The sequence below is a fragment of the Parambassis ranga genome, chromosome 5 (assembly GCF_900634625.1).
Source record: "Parambassis ranga chromosome 5, fParRan2.1, whole genome shotgun sequence".
NCBI classification, from domain to species: domain Eukaryota; kingdom Metazoa; phylum Chordata; class Actinopteri; family Ambassidae; genus Parambassis; species Parambassis ranga.
The window spans coordinates 25,229,913-25,256,738 of NC_041026.1; the positions used below are offsets into that span (position 1 = coordinate 25,229,913).

At 41.3% G+C, this 26,826-nt stretch overlaps 1 protein-coding gene across 2 annotated transcripts in view; it reads right to left on the reverse strand.

Annotated features, from left to right (window-relative positions):
- Positions 1 to 23,130, reverse strand: part of LOC114436525 (inositol hexakisphosphate kinase 2-like) — a 42,293-nt gene extending 19,163 nt beyond the window's left edge. The window contains exons 1-2 of one of the 2 annotated variants that reach the window (XM_028406828.1): positions 23,082 to 23,130; positions 14,517 to 14,659 (exon numbers count right to left, since the gene is read on the reverse strand). The gene's annotated coding sequence lies outside the window, so the exon portion shown is untranslated. The remainder of the gene's footprint in view (positions 1 to 14,516; positions 14,660 to 23,081) is intronic. The other variant, XM_028406829.1, reaches the window with a different exon arrangement.
- Positions 23,131 to 26,826: the final 3,696 nt, after the last annotated feature.

The window sequence follows — 26,826 nt, forward strand, 5'->3', positions numbered from 1 at the left end:
CGATTTTGAAATTTCTGTTAATTTTTGGCGATTTGTGACCCTGCTACAAAACTTTTCACGCCTCGCATACTTCATCCAATCAAGCTGAAAATCACTGTGTCCACTCAGGACACCATAGGGAATAGACGCATTCCAAAACTCTTACAAAAGTCTTACGGTGTGGTGGGGGCGTGGCCTCAAAGTTGACCATTCGCCATTACAAAAGAACTCCCTGTATTTTTTGCCCTAACACGTAGCCCCTCTGGCCAGTTTGACACAGGATCATGAAAATTGGCACACATGTGTATCACCCCAAGACGCACAAAAAAGTCTCTTGGACCCCCCCTCCAAACCCAACAGGAAGTCCGCCATTTTGACTTTTGTGGCCATTTCTTGCCTATTTTTGACCCTGCTTCAAAACTTTTCACGCCTCACATACTTCATGCAATTGAGCTGAAATTCACTGTGTCCACTCAGGACACCACAGGGAATAGACGCATTCCAAAACTCTTACAAAAGTCTTACGGTGTGGTGGGGGCGTGGCCTCAAAGTTGACCATTCGCCATTACAAAGGAACTCCCTGTATTTTTTGCCCTAATGTGTAGCCCCGCTGGCCAGTTTGACACAGGTTCATGAAAATTAGCACACATGTGTATCACCCCAAGACGCACAAAAAAGTCTCTTGGACCCCGCCTCCAAACCCAACAGGAAGTCCGCCATTTTGACTTTTGTGGCCATTTTTTGCCTATTTGTGACCCTGCTTCAAAACTTTTCACGGCTCACATACTTCTTGCAATTGAGCTGAAATTCACTGTGTCCACTCAGGACACCATAGGGAATAGACGCATTCCAAAACTCTTTCAAAAGTATTACCGTGTGGCGGGGGAGCGACCTCAAAGTTGACCATTCGCCATTACAAAGGAACTCGCTGTGTTTTATGCAGTACTACCCATATACTTTATGCAATGTGGACAAAATCTTACAGTACTGCTATAGCCCCGAGTCTGAACAGATATATATGCTAATAGGATGATACGGTCATAGCGCCACCTACTGGTAGCAGGAAAGTTTGGTTGTAAACATTTGTTTGTTGTATATCTGTGGAAATGAGAGGAGGAGAGCATAGCACAGGAGAGTATAGGAGACGAGAGCATAGGAGAGAAGACTGCGATGACCCCCGCGGATCGCAAGGTGCGCGAGGGCCCGCAATGCTGCTTGCAGCTTTAATTATTTTTAGGGCCCGAGCACCGAATGGTGCAAGAGCCCTATTGAAACCCTTAGGATTATTATTTTTTTTTTTTTTTTTTTTTTTTTTTTTTTTTTTTTTTTTTTTTTTTTTTTCCCCCTCCGAGATCGCATTTTTGGAGGCCTTAACATGCCCAAAAACTCACCAAACTTGGTAGAAAAATTCATTCGCCCGAAAAATTTTGAAATTTGCTGACTTTTGAAATGCACATATAAAAATGGCTCTATAGCGCCCCCAACGCGTAGCCCCTCTGGCCGGTTTGACACAGGATTATGAAAATTGGCACACATATGTATCACCTCAAGACGCACAAAAAAGTCTCTTGGACCCCCCCTCCAAACCCAACAGGAAGTCCGCCATTTGAAGGTTTGTGGCCATTTTTGGCGATGTGTGACCCTGCTGCCAAACTTTTCACGCCTCGCATACTTCAACGGATTGAGCTGAAATTCGCCGTGTCCACTCAGGACACCATAGGGAATAGACGCATTCCAAAACTCTTACAAAAGTCTTACGGTGTGGCCGGGGCGTGGCCTCAAAGTTTGACCATTTCTGAGGACACAGAAATTCTCTATAACTTCTTCGTTTTCTGTCCGATCTGTACGAAATGTCACATGTATGATCAGAGTCTGACCCTAAACACATCTATACATCAATATTGAGGCTTTGACAGAGCGCCACCTACTGGCTACACAAAATGTTGTGTTTTCATAGGTTTTTCTGCCTGCCCCCCTGGCCTGTTTTGAGTAGGGTCATGAAAATTGGTACACATGTGTATCACCCCAAGATGCACAAAAAAGTCTCTTGGACCCCCCCTCCAAACCCAACAGGAAGTCCGCAATTTTGAAATTTCTGTTAATTTTTGGCGATTTGTGACCCTCCTACAAAACTTTTCACGCCTCGCATACTTCCTCCAAATGAGCTAAAACTCACTGTGTCCACTCAGGACACCATAGGGAATAGACGCATTCAAAAACTCTTACAAAAGTCTGACGGTGTGGCGGGGGCGTGGCCTCAAACTTGACCATTCGCCATTACAAAGGAACTCACTGTATTTATTGCCCTAATGCGTAGCCCCGCTGGCCAGTTTGACACAGGATCATGAGAATTAGCACACATGTGTATCACCCCAAGACGCACAAAAAACTCTCTTGGACCCCCCCTCCAAACCCAACAGGAAGTCCACCATTTTGACTTTTGTGGCCATTTTTTGCCTATTTGTGACCCTGCTTCAAAACTTTTCACGCCTCACATACTTCATGCAATTGAGCTGAAATTCACTGTGTCCACTCAGGACACCATAGGGAATAGACGCATTCCAAAACTCTTTCAAAAGTATTACCGTGTGGCGGGGGAGTGGCCTCAAAGTTGACCATTCGCCATTACAAAGGAACTCGCTGTGTTTTATGCAGTACTACCCATATACTTTATGCAATGTGGACAAAATCTTACAGTACTGCCATGGAGCCGAGTCTAAACAGATGTATATGCTAATAGGATGATACGGTCATAGCGCCACCTACTGGTAGCAGGAAAGTTTGGTTGTAAACATGTGTTTGTTGTATATCTGTGGAAATGAGAGGAGGAGAGCATAGCACAGGAGAGTATAGGAGACGCGAGCATAGGAGAGAAGACTGCGATGACCCCACGGATCGCAAGGTCCGCGAGGGCCCGCAATGCTGCTTGCAGCTTTAATTTTTTTTTTTTTTTTTTTTTTTCCCCCTCCGAGATCGCATTTTTGGAGGCCTTAACATGCCCAAAAACTCACCAAACTTGGTAGAAAAATTCATTCGCCCGAAAAATTTTGAAATTTGCTGAGTTTTGAAATGCACATATAAAAATGGCTCTATAGCGCCCCCAACGCGTAGCCCCTCTGGCCGGTTTGACACAGGATTATGAAAATTGGTACACATATGTATCACCTCAAGACGCACAAAAAAGTCTCTTGGACCCCCCCTCCAAACCCAACAGGAAGTCCGCCATTTGAAGGTTTGTGGCCATTTTTGGCGATGTGTGACCCTGCTGCCAAACTTTTCACGCCTCGCATACTTCAACGGATTGAGCTGAAATTCGCCGTGTCCACTCAGGACACCATAGGGAATAGACGCATTCCAAAACTCTTACAAAAGTCTGACGGTGTGGCCGGGGCGTGGCCTCAAAGTTTGACCATTTCTGAGGACACAGAAAGTCTCTATAACTCCTTCGTTTTCTGTCCGATCTGTACGAAATGTCACATGTATGATCAGAGTCTGACCCTAAACACATCTATACAACAATATTGAGGCTTTGACAGAGCGCCACCTACTGGCTACACAAAATGTTGTGTTTTCATAGGTTTTTCTGCCTGCCCCCCTGGCCTGTTTTGAGTAGGGGCATGAAAATTGGTACACATGTATATCACCCCAAGATGCACAAAAAAGTCTCTTGGACCCCCTCTCCAAACCCAACAGGAAGTCCGCAATTTTGAAATTTCTGTTAATTTTTGGCGATTTGTGACCCTCCTACAAAACTTTTCATGCCTCGCATACTTCATCCAAATGAGCTAAAACTCACTGTGTCCACTCAGGACACCATAGGGAATAGACGCATTCAAAAACTCTTACAAAAGTCTGACGGTGTGGCGGGGGCGTGGCCTCAAAGTTGACCATTCGCCATTACAAAGGAACTCCCTGTATTTGTTGCCCTAACGCGTAGCCCCGCTGGCCAGTTTGACACAGGATCATGAAAATTGGCACACATGTGTATCACCCCAAGACGCACAAAAAAGTCTCTTGGACCCCCCCTCCAAACCCAACAGGAAGTCCGCCATTTTGACTTTTGTGGCCATTTTTTGCCTATTTGTGACCCTGCTTCAAAACTTTTCACGCCTCACATACTTCATGGAATTGAGCTGAAATTCACTGTGTCCACTCAGGACACCATAGGGAATAGACGCATTCCAAAACTCTTTCAAAAGTATTACCGTGTGGTGGGGGAGTGGCCTCAAAGTTGACCATTCGCCATTACAAAGGAACTCGCTGTGTTTTATGCAGTACTACCCATATACTTTATGCAATATGGACAAAATCTTACAGTACTGCTATGGACCCGGGTCTGAACAGATATATATGCTAATAGGATGATTCGGTCATAGCGCCACCTACTGGTAGCAGGAAAGTTTGGTTGTAAACATGTGTTTGTTGTATATCTGTGGAAATGAGAGGAGGAGAGCATAGCACAGGACAGTATAGGAGACGAGAGCATAGGAGAGAAGACTGCGATGACCCCGCGGATCGCAAGGTGCGCGAGGGCCCGCAATGCTGCTTGCAGCTTTAATTTTTAGTTGCACCTTTGAAGAATTAGGTCGCATGTGCGCCCAAAATGGTCGCACTCTAGAGCCCTGTCTTGATATCTTTCATCAATGGGCACGATAAATGGAAAGAGCGGTCTGACAGATATGGCCTGCTTAGTCTCAGTTCTGTCAACAATCCCTGATAACTCATTTTAATGTCACTATATCCGAACCACAACACAAGTGTAGTCGGTGACATGCATGCTAATTTTAGTGTCAGAGGGCCACATGAGTTTTTAATCCTGGGTTGATTGTGTCTATTATTGTAATTCTACCTGTTAACCAGGGCTTAATCTAATCCCTGAGCTGTATCATGGATCAAATCACTTATAACCATGTGTTGGGCTTGCTGTGCCACATGAAACCACATCAACACCTGCAATGTTTGTTCCTCTGAGCTCGCTCTTTCATTCTCTCAATCCTATCTACCTCCTCTCCTCCTCCTTTACCCGACCAGCCATCAACAGGAGATTCCCATATGACACAGGTCCTGCTCAAGGTTTCTTCCCATTAAAAGGGAGTTTTTCCCTGCCACTGTTTGCCTTCCAGTGCTTGCTTGGGTCAGATTCTGGGTCTCTGTTAGGTGCTTAGACACACTAAATATATATATAACTAAATTGAACTGAATGAAATGTTTGCTATATTAGACAGAACTGTAAATGACAGACGGATGTCAACGCCTTAAGGATAAGAAACCTAATTTGGTCACATGCCTCTCCTCATATGGAGTATAAAGTATATTTGAATACTTTAAATGTGGAAAGTACATGTGTGACTTACATATCCGAAGACATAAGACATGGTATTTGAAGCCGATACACACTTTTCATCATGCATAAATATAACCAGTTATTGGCAACTGGTCAAGTCTGTGTCATGGGGCGACAGAGAGAGAGGCTGCTACATGGATGATAATAAAATGCAATAAAGAAATAAGCCTTCCCCATTGTTATTGTGTATTTTAACTCATTAAACTAGCTGATAGCAAGTAAAGTATTTTTACTTTAGTTAAATGTTAGTCAGCCCGCTGATGGATGTTAGCAGGCAGTAGCTAAAAAGTTAGCTTACTAAGCACCCAGTGCTCCGGCACTGACACCTTCACACTTTATCCACATAGAGAGTCTGAATTCCCATCATTCCAACAGTACACTCTGTCCTGCGACATTCAGCTGTCCATCCGGTTTGTTGACATGGCCAAAAAACTTGTTAAACGTGTTGTCTAAAGATCTTGCACAACCAGTAAGAGCTCTCACTCACGCTACTACATACACACACATGTAAACCATCAAGAGAGAGTGAGACCACACCGTTTATCATGCATAAATGATTGTAGCATTTTATGGTATAAGCAATAAATGTGCTTGGAAGAATTTAACTAATAGAATAGTCCACTTGGAAAATGACCAACAACTGCACAGACACTAGCAGAAGGGAAATGACTGCCATGACCTTGAAAGTAGGGGTGGGCGATATGGAAACAATTGTATATCACGATTCTTTAATGAAAAAATCACGATCTCGATTTTATCACGATTTGTTTTTACATTGACACTAATTTGCATGTTTCTGTGTAAATGACTTCAGGTAGCCTACTCTGTCACCTCTCAACAGTAGATTTTAAAGGCAAACAACAACTCTGATAATGTGCACTCAGTATTAGTTTTCAATAAGCATGAAAATTTAAATAACTTATAGAACAAAATAAGGTTTTATTTCAAATAGGTTAAAAAGAAGACTAATGTAATTCTGTAAAGTATTATTCAGCAGTCATTTAAACAGACTGAAGTGTGCCTCCTAAGGTTAAACAATAAATACAGTATTGAGACTTAAGTAACTCCTAAAGTTCAATGTGATTTAGAACAAATGATCAAACTTTAATGGGAATCATATCTAAGGACAAACGGAGCTGCTGCTGTCACCTCTGTCTGTATTACTAGAGTCCTCATATGGAGCCTCTTCATCAAATGCCTGCGTTACAGTTTTGGTGACATCATTAGCTGTTGCCTCTGTCTGCATCTGATGTACACACGTGGCCCTCCCACTGCGCACACACACACAAGTGTAGAAGAGCTGCTGACGGCAGAAACAGCAGCGAACCTGAATATAACGAGCTGGAAATGTTCAGAAAGGTGGGCGCGTACTTGCTCGTAGCATTATAATACACGTCGCGCGGACACACACAGACACAGGCTTAGAAGACGCGCCGCTGCTGCCGGCAGAAACAGTACCGAACATAAAGGTGGAGTTCGTTTTAGGGACCAGTTGCTCCGTTCTCTTTTCGTTTTCAGCCGTAGCTTCCTAACAGGGAGGCTGTCATTGGTTGGTCAGGTTCACATTAAGCGCACTGAGAGTTGGACGAGTGAAAAAACTCATGCTTCTGCGCAAACATAGAACTGCAATTAATAGAATGTGCTCTATGGACGATATCTGTCCGTTCTGGTAGATCGCCGATACGTTCAAATCCTTCACGATCATGTTACGTGCCGGTACTTGTTGTGTGTATGTCTGTCTCTGCTTTCTGTGCAGGTTTCCAAGTGCTTCCAGTGGACCAAGTGGATCATCCACACCTGAGTCCACTTGGTCCTCGTCAGCAGAAGTATATCAACTGGAGGTGTGCACATGGCCGGGGCCAGTGTGGGCCAACTTGTGGACGCACACACCATGCGCCTTTGCTCCGTCCAGAGGGACTAGAGCATGATAATCAGCGCTGATCTTTTTAGTTTTGCTTTTGTGTTTGATTTACTATTTTGTTATTCGTTTAAGTTAATAAATTTAATTAATAGTCACTGTTTCCGACTGCTGTCTCTTTCTCAGGCCTGGGTAACATTATTGTTGCTTCCCCTCATCCCCTGGACTAATTGGGGAATGTAACAAATGGGGGCTCGTCCGGGATATCCTACTGAGGGAGAGTTTCAGCAAGGTCTCGGTGACTATGTAGCTTTGTTGTAGCCATGTAGCTTGCTGGAAGTCTCATGGTGAGTGTGAGCTTTAACCCCATTGACTGTCTTCCCAGTTTAGAATAGGTGAGTGCCCAGCTGGTCTGCTAGCAGTCCTTCCATCGGACACTCTTTTGTTATTTTGCCTTTCTTTCTTCTTTTTTTTATTTCTTTATCGTCAAATCGCACAGCCCTACTTGAAAGTAATGAGCCAAGTACAGCATGGGGCAGTTAGCGGGGGCTTTTCACAGTGCTACTGAAGCACGTGGCAGTCACAAACAGAAACACACTGAAATGTGCTGGCGACAGGAAGTTGGAATCAATCCCCTCACTTCCACAAAGTGCACGGCAGTTATGAAGAATGGCTCCTTACACGATCCGAGCATTTCTGACCCTGACAGAGGCAAGGACACATTTTAAGGCAAATAAAGCACACCAAGGAAACTGCTTTGCAGAACTCATTCTTAATTTTCATTTGATAAAATGAAAACATGAAAATATGGCGTCTAAATCCGTAATCCGTGCATGGAACACATGCAACCATGGAGACAGTATGAAATGCAAAAGAAACAGCCACTGTAGTTTACTCATAGACAGCACATAAGTTAGATGAAGCTTCTGTGACACCACCTGTGGGTTACTAAAGAGCCATTTTGAGTCTCTCTCCAACATCACCATGTTGGCAGTGTCACAGTCCAACTAACGGCCTAATACAGGCAAAGAGGTGAAGCGTGAGTGGAGCGGAGGCAGGCAGACAGTCACTGAAGCAGCGAGCTTGCACTGATGTTTGCAGTATTTACCTGTCAGCAGATGATCATGCAAAAAACACAAAAAGAACCACTACAAATCAAACTTTGATCATTTTTTTCCTCCAAATGTTGCTAAACAAGGACCCCAATAAACGTGACATCCTGCACCACAGCTTTTGCCACATGTGTTTAAACTGTCCAATATCTTCTTCTTCACATTCAAAGTCAAAGAGACTGCTGTGTTAACCTCACTATGATCAACAAGTTCAGTGAGATCAAACAGTTCACTGAGGAATTTATGTTATAAATTAACATAAAATGGTGGCAAAGAGGACAGAGTGAGAGCAGGTATGTTATTGAAGATATCAAGCATTTACAGATACCTCGTCAGTTCATGAAATACAATCATTTTAACACCAACTGCCCAAACTGCAAGGAAGGATGTAAAAGTAACTGGACACTTGGCTTACAAATATCTTTGTTGGCTGTCGCACATCATTTCAACATTACTTCCTACGCAAAATATCATGTGGAGCAATTACACAGATTGCAAAAAAAAGAACTTCACCTCATTTATTTATTTTTTCTTAGGCCCAGTCTCTGAAGTGACTGTCCAGTTAAGTATCCAGCTGTAAACTCGAGTGCAATTTGTCCAGTATAGCATATCTGCCAAGCTATAGCACCATAGTATCTATTGTTTTATTTCAAATAAATGTGCTGAAGCACAGAGCCTGAAGAGTAAAACAAGTGCAGCTGTCCAAAAACCATTAAATAGAAGGATAGGAAGGTTAAGGTTAAGCAACCTCAGGAAGGAAAGGTGGCTGAAGTCTTTTGTCCTTGTGCCCTGATATTGGTGGACAAAACTAATATGGAGATACTGAATGAATTTAGATGTAAATGTAGTGAACCAGAGGGGAAAATAAAGTGTTAAGCAACAACAAACATGTTTGGTCTTACACAAACAACAGAAACAGCTAGTCCTTCATACGTAAACCTAATTGATAGGTGTTGACCTCATCCCTAACAAGATTTAGGATGAGACAAATAATCTGTATGAGGTGGCATGAGTCTGGATTTTCCTGGATCAATGCACACAATACAATAGCTGAGAGAAAACGTGCAGAGACACACTGACTCATATTCATGAGAGCAGGAAACTCAGAGGGCAACACACGTGCAGCCAAGCAGAAACTGAGCAACACACACAGAGAAATACAGACAGAGGTGCAACAGACACACACAGTCAGACACACATGCAAAACACTATAAGCCTGGCACGAGTGCAGCGGAAAAAGGCTGATCTTACCTGTGTGGAGATTTGTAGGGGTCATTTTCCAGACTGATCACCTCACTTCACATCGCGCCAGATAAACCCGCTAACCAAATCCTCATGGGTCACCAAACACCTAATCCACCACTAAAAATACCACATGCTGTTGGCAATTCAGGCCACAGAATAGCTATAAATAAAAAAGTCTGCACCGTGCCAAATACAACAGAAACAAAGAAAGGAAAACATTCATGGGATACCGCTACAGGCGACAAGGCACACATCGAAGTTGAAGAGATACTACAGCAATCAGGACATGGCCACAGTTTCTGCTGGTACCTGTGATGAATTGTAGAGATATTCTAAGTCTTCTTTTGGCTCAGCAATTCAAGTCTTTATTTTTATTTATTTATTTTGTAAACTGATACTACATGAAGCCGATCTATTAACCAAAGGGGGAGGTAAACTGTGACTGAATAACAATTCATAGATGCATGTGTGTGTGTGTGTGCGGTATGGGTGGTGGGGGATCAGCAATGAGGTCATCCCATCGTTACACACACCCACCCTGGACCTGTTTCCTGTCTCTAAGAGATGCTAAAACAGATAAAGTAGGAGGAAACAGTCAATGAAGATGCATAGGAACTGTGTTGAGGAGTGACATAATGATGATTGCACCTTTTGACCTTGCTGGCTTAATTAACTCACAACTGAGAACTGCTCTAAGTAAAATATTATCCTCCTCAATAATTCTTTTGCTAGTGGCTGGTCACTAGTAAAAATAAAAGTAACTGAAAAGGAAGAAAGCTACAACTGGGAGAAGTTATACAGCACTAAAAATGCATGAGGATAAGAGGAAGGCTTAAATTTATAATGCTTTGAAGAAGAGGACAGCAAGACCTTGTTCTGGAGCCAGGCAACACATCCTGAGTAGAATCTTTACAATTTAGCTGAAGTTGATGATTGGAAAAGGTCATGTTATCTTGGCCTTTAATAATTTAAAGATGTTATAGGATTAACAACAAAAACAGGGTAGACGATGTTTCTCTTGGACTGGATAAAGTCTTCCAGGCATCTGCTAATCCAGCTGCACTGCCAAGTTTGTAAGTGGAAGGTGAGTCATTGAATTAAAGAAGAACAGCTCAACGACTACAGGAAACTGGAATGTGGATGTAGACGTCATGTACTTCCTGGATGTAGGCTTTGCCACATACTAAACTGTCACTAAAGTGACACCAAATTATTAGCCAGAGACTAAAGCTGGCTCCAGTCTATTGACACAATGCAGTTTAACAGCTCTAGTCTGGCACAGACCTGCAAATGGACTCTTGGGTTCTGCTGAATGTCTCATACACACTGTGATTTTATTGTGGGAGACAGACTTACCATTAATTGACAGCAGTATAATTAATGAATGTTAGGATGGATGTAAAATATGCTGACTAGATTGGTAATATGCTTTTATGTGTGTCATATTTCTACAGAGTGGATAAGTGGCCCTTGCACAGTGACGTTAAACTCATATTCCCTCTGGGATTTTGGGTCTGGGATTCTGCTCATAAAGGCTTTTGCTGGACTGTTTCCATGACCATTTAGCTGTGTGCTCCTCCTCTGCAACTTAGAAGGTCAAAGGGCACTGGCTTACCCACACTCTTGACATCACTTTCTAGGAACTCAAGCATGGGGGTTAGAAAAGAGATAAAACAGGACCACAATGTCTTCTACTGCTTGATTGACAAAACCTTCTGCATGCCAGCATCTCAAGGGACCATGTTTATGAACAACTGCGCAATTCTACGCACACTTTGCAGGGGATTTGGAAAGCTGAACAGGAAAAAGAACAGATGTTTCAGAAAACAAAACAAAATTAAAGATCTTATAGTCTTAGTTTGCTGCTGATGTCTCAATATGTAACTAAGACATCACTTCACTATGGCAATAACATGGCCCACCTGTAAAGGCCTTCGTGATATTTTTATTACAATCTCTCCTAGACCTTGGAGAGAGTTGACAAGTTGTGAATAAATGATATCTGTTGACATAACACTATGACAAGCACCCAGTCAGGCTTCTCACTCCATACAGGGGTTGAAGCCTGTGTTGTGTTAATCCTATAGATAGGACCCTTGACATAGCTGTATGTCAACAACACTCAACACACAACCAATAGCTTCACAGGCAGAACAGGGAAAGTGTGTGTGTGTGTGTGTGTGTGTGCTTGAAAGCTTACCAAAAAAAGACAACAACATAGAGTAGATTCTGCAGCTGCAAAAGCATGAAGCAGAAGTGAAGCTTTGTAATGCAGAGTTTAGCATCAATGTGGGGGTCTCTACTTTTTTAATTCTTTAATTCAGTTTTTTTTAAACATAATACAAAATCATCTGATTGTAATAATAATAGTGCCCTTACTGCTTCTGTGGGATTTAATTTGCTGAGCTGCAGCAGGTGCTGCTGATCATCAGTAATTGATGAATTGATCATCAGCAGGTGTGCAGACCTTGATAAAAGCAGTTTGCTTGTTTTCATCGCTAGTTTATTACAAATGTCAAAGTCCAGACCATAACCTGTGGTGGGACCTTAACATGGCTGTGCATAAGCGAATGCACAAAAACCTCAATGTGTTATGAAAAAGAAAGGGACACTATTCCTCTACAGCCATTTGAGAGACTGCATACAACAAACCATTACTTTAAGTTATTGCTGCTAAAGGTGGATCTACAAGCCACTGACTCATGGGGTGCTTATTATTGCCACATGTTTTTTTTTGTCTTCATTTTTGTCAAATAAATAATAACATGGTAAAAAAGTTATACATTGTTAATTCTCTGTTTTATTTGACTACAAGGACCCAGAGTACTAAGGCTACTAAGACCCTCCAAAATCAGATGCTTTTGTATTATGTTTATACACAAAACATATTACAAGTATTAAAAGACGGTGAATTAACATGACCGTAAGTACAGTCTATAAATACTGACACTTCAAAAATCTTCTATCTATATATATCTATAAAGATATCAGTATCTTTTAAACACATATTAACACACTTAACTACAAAGGTTGAAAGGGGCAGAATTGCTTGAGTTAAAGTAAACAGAAGTGATGCTAAAATCCACAATTGCCTGAAATAACAATAATCAAAGCATGTGTCTCTTTCATGTCAGCATGAACCAAGGATAACATAGCAGAGGTTCTCATTCTATTGTGCTATTTATGGTGTGGATCTGTGTGTGTTTTCCACTAAAATATCCTTGACATTTCCTCATCGCTAAAGTGTGTCAACTCCCGCTATCCACAACCTCGCGTGAGTGGACAGATGGAGTACTGTGCATCATTTAGCTCGTTGGCTCATCTCTCACATCAAACATAAACAACATGCGCACCACTCTTACGATAATACCAACACTCATACCTCTTATCACATACTATTAAAAGCTGGGAACTGACATAAATACAATGGCATGCTTTCAGTGTAACTCTTTGCAGGCACAATGCTGTGTGTAAATATAATTTGGCTGCTACTATTTCTGATCAAGAAAGGACAGACTACTTTAACACAACACACTATCTAACCATCTAGGTTATGTCTTTATGAGCATGGACCAGAACAAAGCATTTTATATAAACTAGGAAGAGAAGACAAGACAAGACAAGACAAGACTAATACTGGCCAGGGTGAATGAAATGTAAAGCCATGACTTGTAACCTAATATTATCATATTAAAAAGCAATATGATCATGGCAGTGAAGCTACTACTTCGCACCAGGACACTTAATATTGCAGACCCACTCAGCATGCAGACAGCACCTCAGGCCTCGCTGACTGCTGCCCAAATGAACATCAATCCTTGGAGCTCACACGTGCAAAAACACAATATGGTAAGGTAAGGCTCTGACACAGAGTACAGTTACAGCAAATTAGAGTCTAGCATTAAGCATTAACGTCTCTCTACTGTAAAGGAAATGAGAGAGCCTAAGAACTATCAACTTCACTTCAAATTATATATAAGATTACAACCTGCAGAAAACACAGCCATACACTCTGTATTTTTTAGTGGCTCTTCCAATGCAAAATATTAAATAATAAAAAATAAAAATATATAGTTATGGACATTTAGCAGGTTAAATCAGTCAATTGAGTGAATAGTAAGGTAAAATTTCAAAGATAAATGTAATGGTAAATTCTATCCTAACACTGCTTCAAGTGGTCAATTTAATAACATTTATATACATCGTTATAATCTAAAGTAACCACATGCAGAGCAATTTTAAAGACATACCAATTTCACAATAATAGAATTCAAGCACAAATGTAGCACAAAACATTAAGTAGGTTAAGAAGCAAATTAAGATTACCCCTGCTATCAAAATGTATGATGATGCAGTGATTACTGTGGCCTTATTATTTTTGTGTAATTTCAGAAGGGCAAAAGAGGACATAAGACAGCACTATACCACCAGAGAAAAGCATAGGGGGTTTTGGTCTGTGTGGATAGGGACGCTGGCTGTTACTAAGCTGTGTGGGTTGCGCTGGCAGCAGAGCAGGATGCTTTGTGCCATAGACAGCTCTGCAGTGCAGCAATAATGTGTGCACGTGAGGAGGAGCGCACATGTCAGAGGATTACAGAAGAGCCAGTCTATATCCCCCCCGAAGACCCCCCCCCCTTCAGACAAAATCTGCACCCCTTGCTGCACTAATGCAGCCGTCATTTCTATCCCTTTGTAAGTGAACATCCAGACCTCAATCTTTCCAAAAACAGCAGCATTCATCCACCATAATAAGCACTTCACAAAGCAGCAGACAACCCAGCAATCTGACACAATACAGTAACACTCAGTCTACTGGAACTGGAGTCTAAAGAAGGAAACGTCCTTTTTGGGACAAAACTGTGTCAACATAAATCGTACCTATTAACCTACCATCCCTAAGTTCTATTAATATTGCAATGACCTTCTGGCTCTCCTGCTAAACACTGTGCCCCTTCAATATTGAGATAGAGCACTGTACCTGAATAATGAGTAGTGCAGGGGACTGCGGTGTGCAAGGTGGCAGGGAGGATGCAGACTCCTGGGGTTTGGGGTGATGCTCCTGGTGATAGTTTCTGAGTGGGTGAAGATGCTACGGTTCCAACTGGCTGACTGAAAAACACCCTGAAACCCACAGAAAAACAGGATGTCTAAATGGCACTCAGTGGGAAAGAAATGAAGTCATTGCTATCCTTTTATGCTTTTATGTTGCAAACATGCAAAAAAATCAACTGAAAGTTGGCTTTAACTATAGAAGGGGAACAGCTGCATCAAGGTTTACCAATACCATCAAAATATGGACAAAAGCATAAAAGTAAACTTAAGAATGAAGAAGAGAGAAGCACTGACAAAAGCTACATATAAAAGCAAAACTACAAAGAGCATATTATCTGTCTGGACATTTGCATGTCAGAAACAAAGCAACACAAACAACATAAACACAAACAACAGTAAGCTATATTTTTCACTGTAAATATACTGTAGGCCTATGTAGAGAAGATTGAAGCAAGGCGTCTGGACTTGTAGAGTTTTCTTGAAGACGTTTCGCTGCTCATCCAAGCAGCTTCATCAGTTCTAACTGTTTGATGGGGAAAGCATGTTTCCCCATCAAACAGAACAGTTAGAACTGTTTGGTGGGGAAAGAAAACTCTACAAGTCCAGACGCCTTACTTCAATCTTCTCTTCATATGATGACCTGGATGACTGAGAATCTTCATCAACACTGTAGGCCTATATTTGTCATTTCCACAGAGGGATGAAGCTACTGTTTGAGTTCTAAAAATTCCTTGTCAACAAAAGTCAGAGAAACCAAGCAGGGTTAATAACCAGACAACATATAGGCCTGAAATGCAAGATAATAAAAAATATTTTGCTGAAATGTGCTCCTATAGTTATATAGAGGATGTGCTGAATGTAACCTCTGAGCTGTTCCAATAAAAAATGTTTTAAAGAAATAGTTGATGGTGATGATTCTGGTTGCATGAAAATAAATACTATATTTTTATTTTCATTATTGAAAAAATGTTATTGATTGTTAATGAAAATGCTTTAAAAATACAGCCTTCGTTCTAATAATTTTATAAATATATTTGTGGAAGTTCAGGATTTAACCGCAGCCATACAGCACATTATTACGGAAGAGGATTAGGGCCACTGAAAAAATAAAAAAAATTGTCAGAATTGACAGAAAAAAGAATTCTGACTTTTTTCACAGAATTCTGAGATTAAAGTCAGAACTAAGGGCACCTGTAAGCCAGTGACTTGGTGACGAGACCATATTGGACAGATTCGGATGAAGAGAAGAATTATGGCCACAATGTCCGATTTAACAGAAAGTTCGTGGGGTTCCAGATGAAGCAGTGGCATTAATGGAAAAGGAAACGGTGAGTAAAGAATTGATACATGTTGAGTTGGTAGGCTACCTGACTCTCCTAAAACAGAAAGGCTTTGGTTAGCTTGTAGCTTGTTGGCTAGCATGTAATGCTGGGTATATTGTGATTCTTATTGTGGCTGGACTTCCTAGTGAAGTAACTCTGAAAATAAATCTGCAAATAATGTACATATAAATAATGAAAATGTCAAAAAGCACACAGTCCTGCTATTGCCTTATTCTTCTAAATACTGTATGTGACATGATAAGAGAATGTTGAAAAGAGAGACCAGCTAAACTAATAGCTTGTCATACTGGATAAACAAAATAGCTTCCTTCTCTCCTCCTAACCACCGTGCAGGTGAGTGAATGGCCGTTTTATAAATTCTGGCTGTCACCACCTACGTGATACAAACATTTCCCATCACCATGACAACCAGACCTAACAAATAGACAACTCGATAATACACGATCACATGTATGGCTCCTGCAGTACACCTGCGCCCACAATACAGTACACACGCTCCTTACTGTAAAAAACGAAGGAGAAACTACATAAAACGCAACAAATTCTGTGCTACTTCATACAGTATTCCGCCCACCCAGCATTACATGCTAGCCAACAAGCTACAAGCTAACCGAAGCCTTTCTGTTTTAGGAGTGTCAGGTAGCCTACCAACTCAACACGTATCAATTCTTTACTCACCGTTTGCTCTTCCATTAATGCCACTGCTTCATCTGGAACCCCACGAGCTTTCTGTTAAATCGGACATTGTGGCCATCCTTACTCTCTTCATCCGAATCTGTCCACTATGGTCTCGTCACCAAGACACTGGCTTACAGGTGCCTGTAGTTCAGACTTTAATCTCAGAATTCTGAGAAAAAAGTCAGCCTTCCGTACATTATTGATTCAACTGAAAACTTACCAAAGTTATTTCAGGGTCCTATAAAAACAAAGGACATTTACAGACTAATAGAAGCTTCATCAGTCTTTAGCTGTTTTTTGAGGGTACTATACTATGAGGGTACAATTTAATACTAGAAAAGGGCATTTCCTGAAGAAAATGCAAGTTTGATTGCTGCAGAGCAATTCAGAGTTTTGTATGCCTCTGTGTATGCCTCTGTGTCACCCTGTCACCATGGTAACAGCAGATGAGACCTCAAAAACCACTCCAACTTTGAGAGCCTGGCATGTGGAAACAATTTGGAATTAGAGATTTCTGAATACAAGTTTGATAGAGTAGCATCTAATGAGCGTTTTAAGACTAAAATGGAGTCTGTAGCTTGAAATTTGTAGGAGGAGATACATTTGGCAGATGACCCTCGTTAAAGGGCTCTCTCATAGACTCCCATGTTAAAAATGACACCGAATGCTTAATATCTGAAAAACAAGTTTGATTGCTGCAGCTGAAGCATTGCTTTGAATGCTGATGTGAAGGATTGCTCTGAATTGCTGGAGAATCAGAGCAATTTAGAGCTTTGTATGCCTCTGTGTATGCCTCTGTGTATGCCTCTGTGTGTCAGCCTGTCACCATGGTAACAGCAGAGGAGACCTCAAAAACCACTCCAACTTTGAGAGCCTGGCGTGCAAAAATAATTCGGAATTAGAAAATTCTGAATACATGTTTGATAGAGCAGTATCTAATGAGCGTTTTAAGACAAAAATGGAGTCTGTAGCATGAAATTTGTAGAAGATACATTTGGCAGATGACCCTCGTTGAAGGGCCCTCTCAGGCTCCCATGTTAAAAATGACGCCGAAATGTTTAATATTTGAAAAACTATAATTTTTTGAAAAAAGACTGAAATAAAGTTGACCCAGAATGTCCTCTGTGAGATTAACATTTTGATAGTTGAATGGCTGAAATCGGTCAATGTATGCTGAAGATACGCTGCGCCAAAAACGTACGGAAGAATAAGAAAGAAAGAAGAGGGTGAAGAACAATAGTTTGATTGCCTAGCAACGGCAATCAAACTAATTACATTCTCCTAATTACACATTCTAACATGATCAGCCCTAATAGTATTTGATATAATGTAAATGTGTCAGTGTTAGTGCTTTCAATGTTCAATGTTTACATACATAGGACAAAAAACTCTCATACTCACAAGCCTTGTAGTTTTGTAGAGATCATTGTGCTATATCTGCAATAACCTCTTTTCCCCTTGCCTTCTTGATTATAGGAAAAAATGAAAATCAGTAGCTGCTTGGCACAGCATTACATAATTTGCAAGAGAAAGTGTTGGATGCTTATTTACATAATGTCTGGTAAGAAGCACAAACTCATGCTAACCAGTGAGAAGTGTTTTATTATGTCTTTACTGCTCAGCTGATAACACCTTGATATATATGTTGAGTACATTGTGGTGGTAAAATGTATATTTCTTCCTGTTTGCTCTGTATTTTTCCACTGTGTTTTCACTCAGCACCTGTCTTCAAGGACACAAGATAAGGCTCTCCCTAGCATGAAGAGCTGATTGTTAAAAATGTAAGCTTGTTAGAGAAATGATACACTGTACTTTGTTTAACCCCATATGACCCAGCCTATGGTGGGCAGAGAGGTTGTACCACCCTACTGAAGACCAATCTGCTCAGCAACAGTGCAATGACGTAGTGGTCTTAGTATATAATACACTTTATATTTCGTTTTTTCTTTGGACATCCTCAGCCAGACTGGCCTCTTTATGACTGATCTCCCTCTTGTGCAAGATAATAAATCTTGAGCTAACTCTTCTCTTGAGACTTTATTCATCTCATCATTCATTCATTGAATTAGAGAAACTTCCATAACAATATATATGATTACTTTTCATTGACTGACAAATAAAGCTTTGAAGCTCTGAATCTCATCTCTAACAGAAAGTTACATTTAGAAGCACTTAGATTATCATGAGAGATTTATATTAAAAGGCAAACCAATTTTGTGTCCGAATCCATTTCCAAAGTCTTCACTTATTTCACCTCAGAAATACCCATGACAAAAACAAGCCATTAATATGTAACTAGACCTGCTGGTGTCTGGACACAATACATAAAACGAGCTCATGTCTACCCTCTGGTAAAGACATGCACATCCACAGCACAGGACAATGTAGCTTAACATCTGACGTGGGAGGTCTGTACCTCCCAGTCCTTATATAACACTAACATGACCTGACTTAGATACCACACCTGAGACAGTCAGATAAGCCCGAGGGAAGAGCCAGGGAAACATGGGACACAAAGTAAAAAACTGGTACACAGGATGAATTGCATGAGCAAGGTCTCTTCCCAGATGCTAACATGCCTTTGGCCCAGTTTTGTGTGCAGAGGAAGGCTCTCATAGGTCATATAGAAACACACAAACACTGCTTCAGAATTAGGACATAGTACTCTATATGCATTACGCTGGTAAACAAACAGGGTCAAATCGGCACTCAGGCACAAACAGACCCAAACCAAATCTCAATCTCTCAAAATAGAAACAGTTGCTTCCATGTCAGTGATCTCTCCTGCTATTACAGTGATTTTGCCCATGAAGGAGTTGCTAAAGTGTATTTCCCCAGAGGAAAAAAAATCACACAACTGCACTCTTGATGAGTCAGGGACAAATTAGAAGTTGAGTTAGGCACTCTGTCTAAAGCCGGGCATACACTGTGCGTTTTTTGGTCCGATTTTGACACGAATTTTGAGTCGTACGATTTTTTTGGGTCGGGCCGATTCTCAGCTTTGTCGTGCATCTTTAATCGGGCAGTGTACTGGAGGTCACGAGAGACGATTAACGTCGTACGAACGGCGATCGGCTGATCGGTTGAATTTCTGACATGTTTGATATTTTTGTCGGCCCTCGTGAGAGTATCGCAGTTTAAGCAGAGATACGGCCCGAAGTCTGTGTTTTCCCCCCACTGCGCATGTGTTTGCCGAACACGGTCGACATCACTGCACCTACACGAAATTGTTTCAGATGATAACAAACATGGCGGCGCCCACACGGCATTGGACAGAATTGATGGAGGCTATATTTGATGAGCTGAGGCAGCAACATGCAGCACAGCTTGTGACTGACTTAGATTTTTCCTTTGAAACAGAAACAGCTCCGGGTTAGACATGTTTAATTTCTGGTTCAATGTGATCACCTGAGCACCTGAATTCGCGTGTAGTGTGAGCAGTGACGTCGCAGCCGACCATTGCACTGTACAGTGTGAGCACATACATCGTGAGCTTTGACTTGACATCGCATGCATTTTATTCGTACTGTGTGAGTTGGTGTTAACACAGACTTCCCCAAAATCGCAGTGTGTTTGAGGCTTTACTCTATTGTGCCCAGTAGGAGGAGTACATTATGTTCTCAAAACAAAATTAAGAAACCTTTATTAGTCCCACAATGGGGAAATTGCTTAAGGCAGCCCAGCAAAGAGCACCATACACCAGTGAGTACACTGGAGGCTATGCAGGTAAAGTGTTGCCCAAGGACACACAACAGTTGGGATCGAACCACCAACCTTCCGGTTATTGGACTACCCTTCTATACCACTGAGCCACTGCTGCCCACATTTAATAATTTATATAACACTTAATTTAAAATAATTATTTATAATTTAAAAAAAACTAAAAAATACACACAACAGACAAGTCATGTGTGTGTTTGCCAGTTCTATGTGTATGCATGAACGCACACAAAAACACAAAGGTCAGACACAAGGGCAGATTTAAGAAAAAAAAATGTGACGCCTGACGAATCAGGTGCAAGACAACAATGGGGGGCCAGTAAATCTCTAGGTCCTCAGGTCCCATGCATTAACTACACCTGGAGGCCGTCACAGGAAAAAATAGGTCCTGCATTAGCAAAAAGAGATAAACAAGTGCCTGTAATAGACAGAGGCCTTTGATTTATTGAGAGGAAGGAAAGTCCTTGAAATAGAGAGATGTGAGACACTGGTGGGCGTCAGACACCATACGTACACAGCTGGCATTGCCAACAACTGCTTGGACGGTCCAATTGATGGTGAGAACAGAGGTTAAACATAAACTCAGTAATCCCTCAACAGAAGGCCATTTAATAAGAATCTCTCCGGATGGTAGGATGTGTGCTGCAGGGAGTGAGGTGAAAGAAGGAATGCAGCTGGCTGAGGCCCAGGATTGTGCCACAGCCACTCAGAGCAGCTCGGCCACTCGGAGAACGAACGGCTCCATGTTCAATGCCCTCTCAAGGACAAATGCCTCTCTGTTCAGACGGTTTCCCTGGCATATGCCCGCAATCTATCCTGACCATGTGCCTCGTTTGAAACTGGCCTCACAGCAGCTAAGCAGAAAAATTAAGCTGATGAGGAGATTATCATATGCAGTCTCAGGATTAAAACTCGTCACACGTTCCATGGCTGAGCGAGGCTGACTAACTGGTAAGTCCTAGCCATGACGGGCAACGATAGCCCGGTTAGATTGGGATCTGAGTATCTGAATTATTCAGGAAGGTCAAAGAGGGACTGCTGGCACCAGGCCTGGACCATTCTTTGATACTTTGGCCTGCAGCAGCATGGTGTTGTTTTCTCTGCATAACACACCTGATATGGCTCTTGCCTATATCTAGTGTCAAGTGCCTATGTCTCTCTATGTTTTGATCTCAGAGGAAAACCATGCTGTGTGGCTGAGGACATGCCTATCAATCTTTCATATAAGAGATGCCTTCCCTAAGACTGAGATATGAGACTGAGACTGCAATATAATTGCAAGGTTTTTGACACAGAATATTACTGTTACTCTATGACCCTGTCATCAAGAAGGAATGTTTCTGCTGGTTAGCCAATACTGGCTGGGCCAGTTGCTGACAATGAGGCGACACCTGCTTGGTAAAATAGAAGACCATGTACAGGCCTACAAATGTGAAATGCCCTCAAAAGGCAAATCAGCTCAAAAGTACACATGGAAACAGACCCTTTAAAGCCTCTAAATCCCAGTTATCACAATGCCAGCAAACATTGGCAATGGGAATGAGTATGTGTAACAAGAGCTCCCAGACCAGAGGTTTGTAAGATTAACAGAGGCTGAATGATTGACTGCAAGAAGCTGAATGCCTTAAAGGGGATCAGTGAAGAGATGCTAGCCATGCTGTGGGTCAAAAGTTTGGGTAACTGAATTAGTTTTTTTCAACCTGATGTTGGCTTCTATGTGGCAACAGTAAGGCAATGCAGATCAAATCCTTGTGTCAATGCTCTATGCCTAAACATGCTTGTGTCACTGTGCGTGCATGTACTGCAAGAGATAAGATTGACTCTGAAATATGTGGTGCTAAAATTTACTTTCAGCAGTTGACAGCATGTCATCAGTCATGCAACCCTCTGGCTTCAGTTTACAACGACACTTATTACATGCCCCAGCATATGGGAGACCATCTATGTCACTCAGAGCCCTTGTGTGTGTGGGGAAATCCTCAACATATCTTGTGTTATGTAAGTGCTAAAAATGAGTCTTACCCATCAGGGGGAGACCCCCAAGGGTTCTAATAGACAAGCAAAAGAGGTCAACAGGACTGAGAAAAAGTGTAAGCACATGAAAAATACCATATGACACTCAGGACAGAAATAAAAAAATAAACAAACAGCTAAAGCCACTATGATGTCCACGTATTGCAGATATATCTACTTACATTATCCTTCTAACTAGCTAGCAATAGACTGTACCTTGACATAATATCACTATATGTGTTTTTTATCAATTTTATCGAGCCACTGAAGCAGAAGCCCAGTCAGTGGCTTGATACAATCCAGTCTTTCTTTCTTCTATTTATTCCCTGTAAAAGGATTTGGGCTTTTTGACTCCACAGAATCTATGGTGGTGGTTAGAGAATGCAGTGTCACCCATGTTGAGCATGTTGATGTGACAGAAATGTAGCTGAGCTAGTTTCTAAATGATTTAATTGCCCTTACACCCTTTAGGTTCTCGTTCTCTCTCTCTCTCTCTCTCTCTCTCTCCCTCGCACGAACAAAACAAACTTCCAAGACATGCACCCGTAAAGTCATCTTAAATTATGTACGGTACCAGCTGGCCGACTAGAGGCTAGAGGTAAACAAAGCTGGTAAAAAAAGGTCGTCGTTTTACGGTTTTATGTCATTTGCGTTGAATGGGACCGAGCTATATATTGTCGCTATGTTACTTTTTAACAATGACATGGCAAAAGTATAACTACAAAACTAAACATTACCTCTTCTTCCACGCTGACTTAACGGACCCTCCTTTGTATTCAAGTGGGCAGCTTCCGGTTTTGGCAGATGATTCTGATTGGCTCACTACTCCGGAAATGGCTGTTCTCAATGCTCCTTGTTGTCATGGCATCGACCCCCAAAGTAAAAACACGAAAACACAAGAACAGTGGAATAATTCATTTACTTAATTATATATACCTCATTTGCTATTGTATTTTCACATGTTGATTTGATATTTATTTAAAATGAAATTTAAATTTAAAGTTTTATGTATTTATGTATTGTCTATATAGACTATTGACTTTATATGAATCATATTATCATATAGTTATTTATTTCTGAGCTGTTTGAATCAGGATAGATGCATGCTGAGATTTTTGCAGCACATCTTAAATGCAATCAAATTCACAGTGCCTCCCTCACATGCGTAAAGCAGCTCTTTTTTTTCTGCTATCATATGGATCGTCGTCATCATCATCATCATTGGACCATAGAGGTGAGATAACGAAGAGCTTCTGAAAGTTAGCAGCAGATCCAATTGGCCAGGATGGAGCAGCATCCTTGTTTATGTTAACCAGCTGGATTTACAGCATCATGCATGTAGGCGTATGAGAAGCTGTCCACACCAAAATTACACAGTGCAGGGGCACATAAATATATGTGTATATACATATGCATGTGCATATGTATAGGTTATGTATATCTTAAAATCTGTTCTGTAGTTTTAAAATTGTCCTCTTGCACAATTTTCCAATATTGCACTAAATGTTATAGACAGTGGTTGAGTTATGGAAACATTTAGTGCCATTGTTTTGTAAGTTTTACCCAGACCCATTCACTGAGGTCTGCAACCACCAAACAGTTAGAACTGATGAAGCTGCTTGGATGAGCAGCGAAACGTCTTCAAGAAAATTCAAGTCTAGACGCCTTGCTTCAATCTTCTCTACGACAGTGGTTGAGGTTCTTCTGTTTTTTATCTTAAAAAACTCACAATAGTTGTAGAGCAAAGTTATTTAACAGGCCATGAACCTGAGTTTGCAGAGTGATGGGGCTGCACAAACAGGCAGGCTCCAGGCAGATATCAACAGACCTTAGAGAGACATTGTGAGAGTGTGTGCGAAGAGAGATAGAGGGGGTGGATGAGGAGACACGTCCTGTCTCTGTGTTTACTTGCTGAACCCAACCGCACAGCGGGTCATCTCAGTCTGCAGATGTATTACTCAGAATGTTATTTTGAATGTGCTCATTTAGTCTTTGACAGATGGTGGTAGAATCACAGATTCACCACCCCTGTGAGTGAAAAGACACGTGCTGAAACACGCACAGAGACATTGATACACACATTTACACTTGAGAAGAAGCAACTAATGTAACAGCTAACTCAACAATACTTACATTGGAAAGTGTCACTACTCTGCTGACACATGATGGCATGGTGGATTAAGTAACAACCATAACCACAGTCATTAACCCTTGTGACCTGTGTGAGTAAAGTGGAAAGGATGTGAAATGTAGAAGCCAGTGAATGTGATGCGTTTGAGATATTGGGCTATGGAGGTTCACGAACAGAGAGACAGAGCCCCTGGATGGGACTGGAGCACCTGGTAGTGTCAGTCTCCAGTGGATGATGTCAGTAACTTTCATTTGGCTTGGAACATGCAAAGCAACAAGTCATAAGCTGTACACTCTCCATTTGAACTATTGATCTGTAGATAGATAGATAGATAGATAGATAGATAGATAGATAGATAGATAGATAGATAGATAGATAGATAGATAGATGATTGACAGATGATTTGATAATATTTGTACTTTTCTTGCTTTTTTTATACAAATGCTTAAGGTCCTGCCAACACTTGAGCACTTTAGCAGCATTGTCCAGTGCAGCAAGACAGCAAAGATAGCAAACTCTTCTCAATTGCAGCTTTGATTATGACGTTAATCAGCACCCAGGCATTTGCAAAGGTCAGCTCAGTGCAGAGACACAACAACGTCAATCTGTACGACGACATCTACACAGATTAACACAGAGAAGTAAGCCTCTCTAATGTCTTGGAGCTTGTTGATGGAACATTGAGTGGGTTTGTTACTTTCTACTCAGTCCGTGCAAGAATACAATGCCCCTTTTTTGTCTCAAAGGACAAAGAAAGGTCAAACTCTGTCCCCTTGAACAACCTTCCCTTGTCACATTGGTGGTGTGTACATCATTGTGGGTTATGTAACAAATGATGTTCAACCAAGACCAGCTTAGAAAAACACTGGCAAATTTCTGCTCTGTAGACCAGATCGTTCCAGTTTAGTAACGCTTTTCTTTGAGTTCCTCTGCAATATTCATACAATGCCTTTCAGAAGGACACAAACATGGTGAGCCACTTTCACTTGCATGGTACGCCTTATACGTACTTACATACAACTGTAGACTATTGAGTCAACAACTGAGCTCATTCATCAACATGACTGACAACTGATGTTGGCAGTGGTTCTAGGCATCCAAACAGCAGGTGACATATGACAAAATGCAACACAGCACCAGAATTGTAAGATTCCACAAAATTCCACAGGACATGTGAAAGTTATCCAACTGCTTCATTTTCCATTTTAGGAAAAACACAGTTGTAAATAATGATTATGGCTACCACAGCACGAGGTTTTTTTCAAACATACAGATGATTTGTTCCACAAATGACAGTGCTCTGCTAGATGTCAGACAGAAATAAGAAAAATCTTTTGGATAGAAGTCAGTGCTGCTCCAGTTATGCAAGCCTTAAAGCCATGCCAAATTAACCAAGACGTCTGTGGGAGCTTCTTGGAAGTGGAACAGTGCTGAATAGAGTTTTGTTTAATTAGAGCAAAAACATCCTTTCCCTGCACCCGTCCATCCGTCCGGCTGTGTGGACCACTCTCCACCTGCAGGTTTTATTCAGCCACCAAATTCAATTGCTATAGAGCCTGACTGGCATCTTCGGCCATTCTTTTTAGCTCTCCAACAGCATCGGGAACAAAGCCACCAGGAAACCAGACTGTAGCAGTGGAAGCCCTGTGCAAGCCACAGTGAGAGAGAGAGGGAAATATTGCATAACCCATCAGCACAGGCATTACAGAGCAAACACATTATATAGCAACAACATTTAATATAGTGTGTAATCTTTGATATCTGATTGGTTCACGATATGTATACAATGGTACTGTAACCTAAATTACAGGAGGATGCATGCACATTGTTATGAGAGTAGAGTCTCATTATATTTATGGTATAAGACACAAACAAGAAAATGTTATTTTCAAATTTAGTTATTTGTGTTTCCACCTCTTAAATCAAATGTAGTGAAATGCTCTTGAAATGCAGTGAAGTGAGTAATGTCACAGTGGTGACACACACAAGGTGATCAGTGATCAGTGTATATACTGTAGCTTTACACCCTAACAATGTATTTTCCTACTGTAATTTGCTTATAAATCAGTCGTTATTTAAGCTTTAAAAACAATCAGAAAAAAAATGTATAAAACATGTCATATTTTGCAGGATGTTTCGATCCAACCTAATCTGTTTCCTTCAATTTAAGCTCATTAAAATGTCTCATGGCATTGGCCGTGTTATTATTTTTCTCCAGTCATTGCTGTTTTTATTTGTGAGTCTGCAGACATTGTGTGCACACACACCAGTAGAAAACCAGGACACTTCGCACTTTCTATCTTGCCAGTCTCCTGTGTTGTTCCTTCTGTTTCTGTCTGTTTCAGCCATAT